The following is a 7,898-nucleotide window of genomic DNA, read 5'->3' as shown; positions in this document are numbered from 1 at the left end:
CAGTGCAAGAATATTTGGCGCCCTATGCCAACCTCTGGTCATGCACCCCCCACCCCCAACTGACCTACTGGCAGCAGCTCCAGCACAGCGCTCCCTTCTTTGGAAGTATTGGTTCTCCCCATCAGGGCCTCGTGCTGGTGGCATTTTGCCACCCTTAATATTTTGCCACTCTAGGCAACTGCCTAGTTTGCCTAATGGAAGCACTGGTCCTGGTAAAGTGTGGTGGGATTTCAATTTTAAGATGTCAGTGGAACTGGGAGGTCTCATTTACAAAATAAAAACCCACAATTTACAGAGTTGTATTATTTTTTTTCATGTTTTTCCTTTTGTTAAAAACAAATGCACGTCCCTACTTTCTAACAGAGAGGTCAAAACTGAAATCCATTGGCATGGGTAAAACATGGTTTCTCTCTCCCTCTCTTCCAATATACAGCACAAATGAAGGTTATTTAGGATGTCCTTGTGCAGTATAGATAGTGAGAATCTTGAATGTATAGTTAAAATAATGTTCCCTGCAGTAACTGTAGCGAAGTAGTGGCAATTTTTCCATTATTATTAAATTCTATATGACATACTGCACGATGGGGTGGTGCACCTGAGCTGGTGGCAGGGGTCGGGAATATTGTTGGAGAAGGAGATAAGACAGATCACATTTCTTGGGTATGGCTGGACGTTTGTCCGCTGTCTGGGCCACCCGGCCTCGGTTTGACAGTAGACCAGCAACCCCAGTATGGTCATGTAATGGCCTGGAGGGCTGGTAGCCTTGCTTGAATAGGATGGGCTGGTTGGTGATACCTGGCCATGGTCTTGCTTGCCTTGGCAGGTAGAAAAGTCCAGATCGGTGGGAAGGGTTGTTTCCCAAAGAGTCTGCCCATCCCTCCTCTACGTTCATTACACATCTTGTATGTAGATAGTTGGCAATGCTAGAATTATTAATAAATCTGTGGCCTTATTTATTCCAATCAATTTTCTGTGTTGGTTGCTTTCTTGAGTTAACGGTTTAATTTGATTGAGCCGATCCCTTCCCTCCTCCAGTAGAGGCAGGGTTGCTCAGATTATTGTAACAAAGCAAAGATACTTCCAACATGCCCTTGCAACAACAAGTTTAAGATGAAAAGAAGTTACAAATTCCCAGCGTCATTGAGAAAGATAACAGGGAATTTAAACAATGAGTTGTTGGGTCCTATTTTCAAAAAGTATCTCTCATTCTGTGTTTCCAAAGCAAAAATCTTTTGAAAATACTATTATATCTTTTAAGATAAACATTTAAGAATAAAATGTTGTTAAACGATAATTACAAAAGCAGAGACACTTTTACTGAAGCAAAAGTCATTTTGGGTTTTTTCAGAATTGCTTATTTTATTTATAGTCTTGAAACCTTACCTTTAATTTTCATCTTAGCCTGGTCACATGATTTGTTCTTCTCACACATGACCTCATTAACCTGGCCAGCTGACCTGTATCATTTTAATGTTGACAGCGATAGGCAGCATGAACCTTCAGCTGTCATAAACACCTATAAAACGTGACCTTACTTGCATGTGGCGATGAGGGCTTGACAGTGTTACAGCAGCCATCTGATAAACTTAGGTCAAAAGTCAGAAGATTGTTTGTTTTTACTTTAGGTATCAAAGAGCCAAAAGTCATGCACAGTTTAATAAGTAAATTAACCAAATGCTTGCTCTTTACTAGGCGCCCGATTTATAAAGGTCTTTTTTTTTTATGGGAGGGGGGATGGGAGTAAGAACATCACATAAATTAGGCCCACTGCAGAAACTCACACATGCCTCTGCTACACTTTCAAAAGGTCAATAACCAATAATTTAGTTTCAGTTTACACAAACAATTAACTGTGTTTCTTTGTTTCTCAGACCATTCCCCATACTCGGTTTTCATTCGTTTGTTATAGAGTTACATTAGCACATTGTCTATAAGAAAAAAAAACTACTGCAGAACACAATGCAAAGTGCAAGATAATAACCAAAACTGGCAAATAACTGTGTAAAATAGTTAAATGTCATAAATATTATGACATCTGAATTCCTAATTCCATTATTTATTAATCTGTAGGTAGGCAGCATGGATTAGGTGTGCGTACATCAATTAGGTGTGCGTACATCAATTGTTTCACATCCATTCTTTCCACCCACACTTTCACAGACATTACATATTCTCTATCTTCCCCTCCCCCTTTCCAAGCAAGACTCCAGTACTGTCCCTGCTATCCCCAAGCCCTACCCCAGCACTCTCCCCCCTTTCCGGCCCTGAGACTGAACTGAGCACACTCCCCCTTCCTAGGCATATGCAGGCAGGGCTTGTGCAAGAATTCTTACCCCGCAGATGGCAGCCATTTCCTTCCGGCTCCAGCCCCTCCCCTCACACTAGCCCCTCCCCTCACAGCCGGGCAGCAGAGAACAGGAGCAGAGTCTGGAGCAGATTCAGTAGAGAAGAAATGAGCCGCCCTGCTGTCTAAGGTCCTTTCCTTCCTGCCTTGCAGGGAACAAGAGGGGAAGGGTGAATCTGGAGTGCGCAGAACAGAGCAGAACAAAGAAGAGCTACTCTGCTTCCCGATCCAGCTCACCCCTTCCTGTTGTTTCTCTTCTTTCCAAGCAGCTGACAGGCCGGCACTGAGGTAGATTAGCCCAGAGGGGATGCCCAGTCAGGAAATGGGTGAAAGGCCTTTAGGGAGGAAAGGTGGCAGACCTTGGGGGAGCTTAAGTTTGCTCTTTGGCATCTACAAGGGAGGCAGTTTCTTTTTGGTTTTCCTTTGTTAATTTTTTTTTTTAATGTTTATTTTAATTCAACAACTGAAACAAATCAAAGTGAACATTAAACAGCCTAGAACATGATTTAAATAAAAACCTGCCCGAAAGGAAAGAATGAAATGAAAACGTTTTCCCTGCACAGCCCTAGGTGAAAGTGCATGCGTGGTGACTGAATCCGTCTGCGGAGGCACGAACGTTTCCTTCAGGATCAAATTAGGGGTGAAGGTCGACCGCAGGCTTAAAATGTACCCTGATGGACTTGGCTCTGTAGGGCAAGGCTGGGATCCTCTGGCACATTCATGCACAGGCACTGATTTCTTCCTGCCTTGTTTGTATCTGGCACTTTATAGTCCCGTCCTCCCCCCAAGAATCTCTAGGAACCAAATAAATACTTTGTGAGTGCTATAAAATTTCAGTTCCAGAGTGGTGCAGTCATGTGCTCTGGAATAACTTAACCCCGGCAGAACATACTTGTAGTTGCTTTGGAATCATGTTTTAGCAATTAACGACGGGTTTGTCGGAGCTCTGTGTCAGGCTGCCAATCTGCTGACAATTTCACGAGGCAGTCACATGGTGCCTGTTACTGTACTGCCTGAGAATATTTTGTTCCAAATGCACAGGCTCTTGTCTTTCAAACTGAGCCTTGCTTTTCTATTTCCAGGCCAGCAATCATCTCTTCAGGAGCTCCGTGTGTCTCGCCCCTCTCCCTATTAAAGGCAGAGCTGACTGACTTAAGGAGGGCTGAGGTAAAATGATGAGCAAAGGGTTTCAAACAAGATGGACCAAGATTCCTAAACGCGCAGGAAAGAAAAGTTAAAGTTCGGAATATTTTACGTGCACCTGGGCAATGTCATTTTCAAAAACCGTCGACGTGGGCAAGCAGCCGCTTACCCAAGGGGGACGCTGAAAATTGCCTCCTCCTTCATTGGGGGTAAAATTAATAGCGTGGACACTTTCACCCATAGTAAAAATAAAGTTACATGTTGAGGTCAGGGGAGGGAAAGCAGGTGCAGGGCTTTCATTTTGAAAGTAAGAACATAAGAACCTGCCATTCTGGGTCAGACCAAGGCTCCATCAAGCTCAGCATCCTGTTTCCAATCCAGGCTACAAGTACCTGGCAAGTACCCAAACATTAAGTACATCCCATGCCACTAATGCTAGAAATAGCAGTGGCTATTCCCTAAATCAACTTGATTTACAGCAGGTAATGCACTTCTCCAGGAACTTATCCAAACCTTTTTTGAACCCAGCTACACTAACTGCCCTAACCACATCCTCTGGCAACAAATTCCAGAGCTTAATTGTGCGTTGAGTGAAAAAGAACTTTCTCCGATTAGTCTTAAATGTGCTACTTGCTAATTTCATGGAGTGCCATCTAGTCCAGACCTCTCATGATTTTAGAGACCTCTATCATATCCCCCCTCAGCCGTCTCTTCTCTAAGCAGAACAGGCCTAATCTCTTAAGCCTTTCCTCATAGGGGAGCTGTTCCATCCCCTTTATTATTTTGGTTGCCCTTTGCTGTATCTTCTCCATTGTGATTATATCTTTTTTGAGATGCAGCGACCTGAATTGTACACAGTACTCAAGATGCGGTCTTATCATGCTTTTCAACATAAGTCATAAAAGTCAACTTCTTATGCAGTGACTAACTCTTTCTGGAGGAAGCATAATAACTTTCCTCAGGTTCATATTTGGGATGAAGGCCATTCTTGAGCTTAGAATTCATCCTCTTGAAAATGAACTGAACTTGATGAGGCTGAGTAATTTTATATTGGGTACAATTGAAAAGGAATATTCATGCATATGCATAATTTTTACTTCCTTCCTTGTTTTTTTTATCTGGCACTTTAAAATCTACTAGTAATCTTTAGGGACGTAATACTTGTAAGTGTGCAATAGCCATGTAACTGATAGTAAATCAGATGGGGAAGGAGATAACATGGACACAGGATATCAGTAGAAAAGTGTACTTTATAAAACAGTATTATAGTACAAAAGAATCTAAAAAAATGAATCTGGCAAAAAATATATCAGGATGGAGTAAATGACTCTAGTAAGTGACACAGGCAATTCATATAGCATGTGTATATAAGAAAATAATAAAAAACAAATCTATTGCTAGCAACATGCTTATGTACAAAACATCACAATGATAGAGAGAGAGAGAGAGAGAGGATAATATAATACAACAACACACTAAATCATCGGTTTACTTCCCTTCTTGCCCCCAAAAAGATAAGTAGTATGATCAGGTTCCTGCAAGGACTTGGAATAAGGTTCAAGGTATTTTCCTGCAAGGTGTGAGGACAAGCTGAACAGGAGAACAGTTCTACATCTAGCAGCAGCTTCTATCTGTTCTGAATATTTGGGGATGTGGGTGCAGTACACAGACATGCACCATGCAGATTTCTTTGTTTCAAAAAATTCTAGACCATAAATCAGAGCTCAGTGTTTCATTTTCTTGTTGGGGCTATTCTATCCTTACACGTACCATATAGATGTCTTCCAGTCTGCTCTCCCTAATCGTAATACAAAGTAGTACAAAACTTCCATTCCAAAGCAGTATAATGATGTGCTCTGGAATAACTTAATATTAACAGAACACGCTGGCTTTATTATTTTGCTTCTGTTAATCTTTTTTTTAATTTTTGCATTTTCAGCAATGTTTATTTATACATTTTTACAGATAAAAAATATTAACACAGATTTAATTCATATCTAGAAGATAACTTTCAAACCTATTCATGTTACTGGATTTACACACATAAATGAACGCACAGAGATTTATCCTAGTATTTTATAAACTGTGCAGCGGATTACTGCACAGTTTTGTAAAATAACACATAGTTCAGCTCTGAAAGTACATATGTATTTTTTACTACACAAGAATATTTTCAATGCATTGAAAGCATGTTCTTTCTTTACCTATTTAATCAACATCCTTATGTATATTTTACGCACATGGAAAAATATAACATGTATGCAATAAAACCCTGATTTATATGCAGAAATAGGTATATTTGAAAATATATGCATGTACTTGAAATCACCAGTTTGCCAATACCTTTGCTAGTTCACCCAGTCCATCTCCATTTCTCTGAGAGCTTCCTAGTACTTCAACCTGAATTCCCTCAGTTCACTCAGACCTCCTACCAAAAATAACAGACAACAGATGAGCCTATCAATTGTGCTAGTTAATTAGCAAATGCAAAATTGCATGAATAAGTTACCTAATATATTCTGTAAACTCTTATAAAATAGCAAGTTATGCTTACATCTCTTGACCTCACCCTTGAATGCCCCTTGATCACTCCTTTTTTTGCACAGGGAAATGTGGACAAGAAACTGAAAATACATGTGTACTTTTGATGTTTATAAAATAGCATATACGTGAATATGAGCATATATGCTAATTTTCTCCAGGTAATCCTTTCAAAAATGTACTCAGAGTTAGATTTGGGTTTCAATGTGCATTAACTTGTTAACACATTTTAGTAAATAGGGTGTCTTAAACTTTCCAACATTTGGGAATTATTTAGACATTTGTTCATTGGTAAATCCTTGCAAGAGCAGCATTTGGAGAACCAATTTGAAAGCTGTTTCTTTCAGTCCACAGGCATAAGGAAACCATATTTAGCAACCACATGGTCTGAACTGTAAGACAAAAAGAAGAAAAGAGAAGACAGAGAGAAAGCGAGCTAGAGACCAGGATATGTATTTTAAAAGGCATGCCATTAGTAAATTATAAAGTGGCATGGATTGATTTAGGTACCATCAAGATTTCTTCAAATTTCTCAGTCTTTTTTAAAAGTAAAGCCCAATAAAGATGTACAAACTTAAAAAAAAAATTATGAAGTATATTGACAAATTTATTTGAAGTTTTCAGGTTTGCTGAATTATGTTTGACGATTTAAAAAAAACCTCTGATCTAGTTCCTCGAGTCGGAAAATCTGCTTCCGAGTTCAAGCAGATTGATCTGTTTTGAGGGGTGTGCAGTAAGCAGATTCAAAGTGGATACCTGAAAATCTGTAGCAAATCTGCATTGAATCTGGTCAAATTTTCACAAGCTTCATTTGGGAAATTTTCTCACATTTTCCCTATAAATTTGGGGAAAATCCAACAATTCAGCTGACTGCAAAGCAGATTGAAGTTCACATGGTTGAACCCTACCTCAAATTTTCTGTGCATCTCCATCCTCAAGGTTAGAGAATTGTTGACAAGAGGTCAGAAATCACTCAGGATAAACTTTATGCATTTTTAAATTGTAAATATTGCTTATTGTCAAAGATTCCTTTCCTGGTGGTACATAATGACCAGCATACATTTTAAAATTGCTATCCTGACAGGAAAAACCTTTTCTCTTTATTTTTAAGGCAGAATTCAAATGATATGATTATAATGTCTTATTTGGATATTAGATTCCAAGTGTCTGGATTTGTTTTAAATAGAGAAAAAATATAATATTGAAAAAAAAACAAGATAACGAATATGCCAGGAAATAAATACCAGAAATTAGAGAGCCATATACAGTGCTTCTCTGGTAATTAGCCTCGATTGACTCTAGCAGGCTAATTTCAGATTAGATCCAGAAGATAGCAAATGGCCAAAAACACGATTCTTTCCCATCAATCACCTTAAATAATTTCAGATTAGATCACAAAATATAAGACTGTTTCATATCGCATTGCTTGGAGGAACAAGACCTGATTTACGCTAAGGCTAGGGAAGGGTGATTTGCAGGAGGGAAACAATGAAAATACTCCAGATCAAACTTGCCCCCTTGCTGCCTGCACTAAACTATTTCTGCGCATTACATTCAGCATTCTTCAGAATCCTTAATTATTATAATTGGGATTAAAAAGTTTGAAACTATAGGGAATGTGCAATGGGGTGGGTCATGCCTGCATGCCAAGGCTGTGTTTTGCTTTTCATCTTCTCTAACAGGCTTCAATGACTCCTTAGCTAATTACATCTGATTGTTCTTGACTCTGAAGACTGACTCCTAGCCCAGCTGAACATGCTACAGGGGTAAGTGTGGTGGCTTGCAGGGCTGCCCTGCGAGCCACCAAATGTGACAAAATTCACCTATAAGTTAGAAAGCAAGATCAGCTTCCGGTGTGATCACTGGTGCT

The sequence above is a fragment of the Rhinatrema bivittatum genome, chromosome 13 (assembly GCF_901001135.1).
Source record: "Rhinatrema bivittatum chromosome 13, aRhiBiv1.1, whole genome shotgun sequence".
Taxonomy (NCBI): Eukaryota; Metazoa; Chordata; class Amphibia; order Gymnophiona; family Rhinatrematidae; genus Rhinatrema; species Rhinatrema bivittatum.
Note: the sequence above shows the minus strand (reverse complement) of the source record.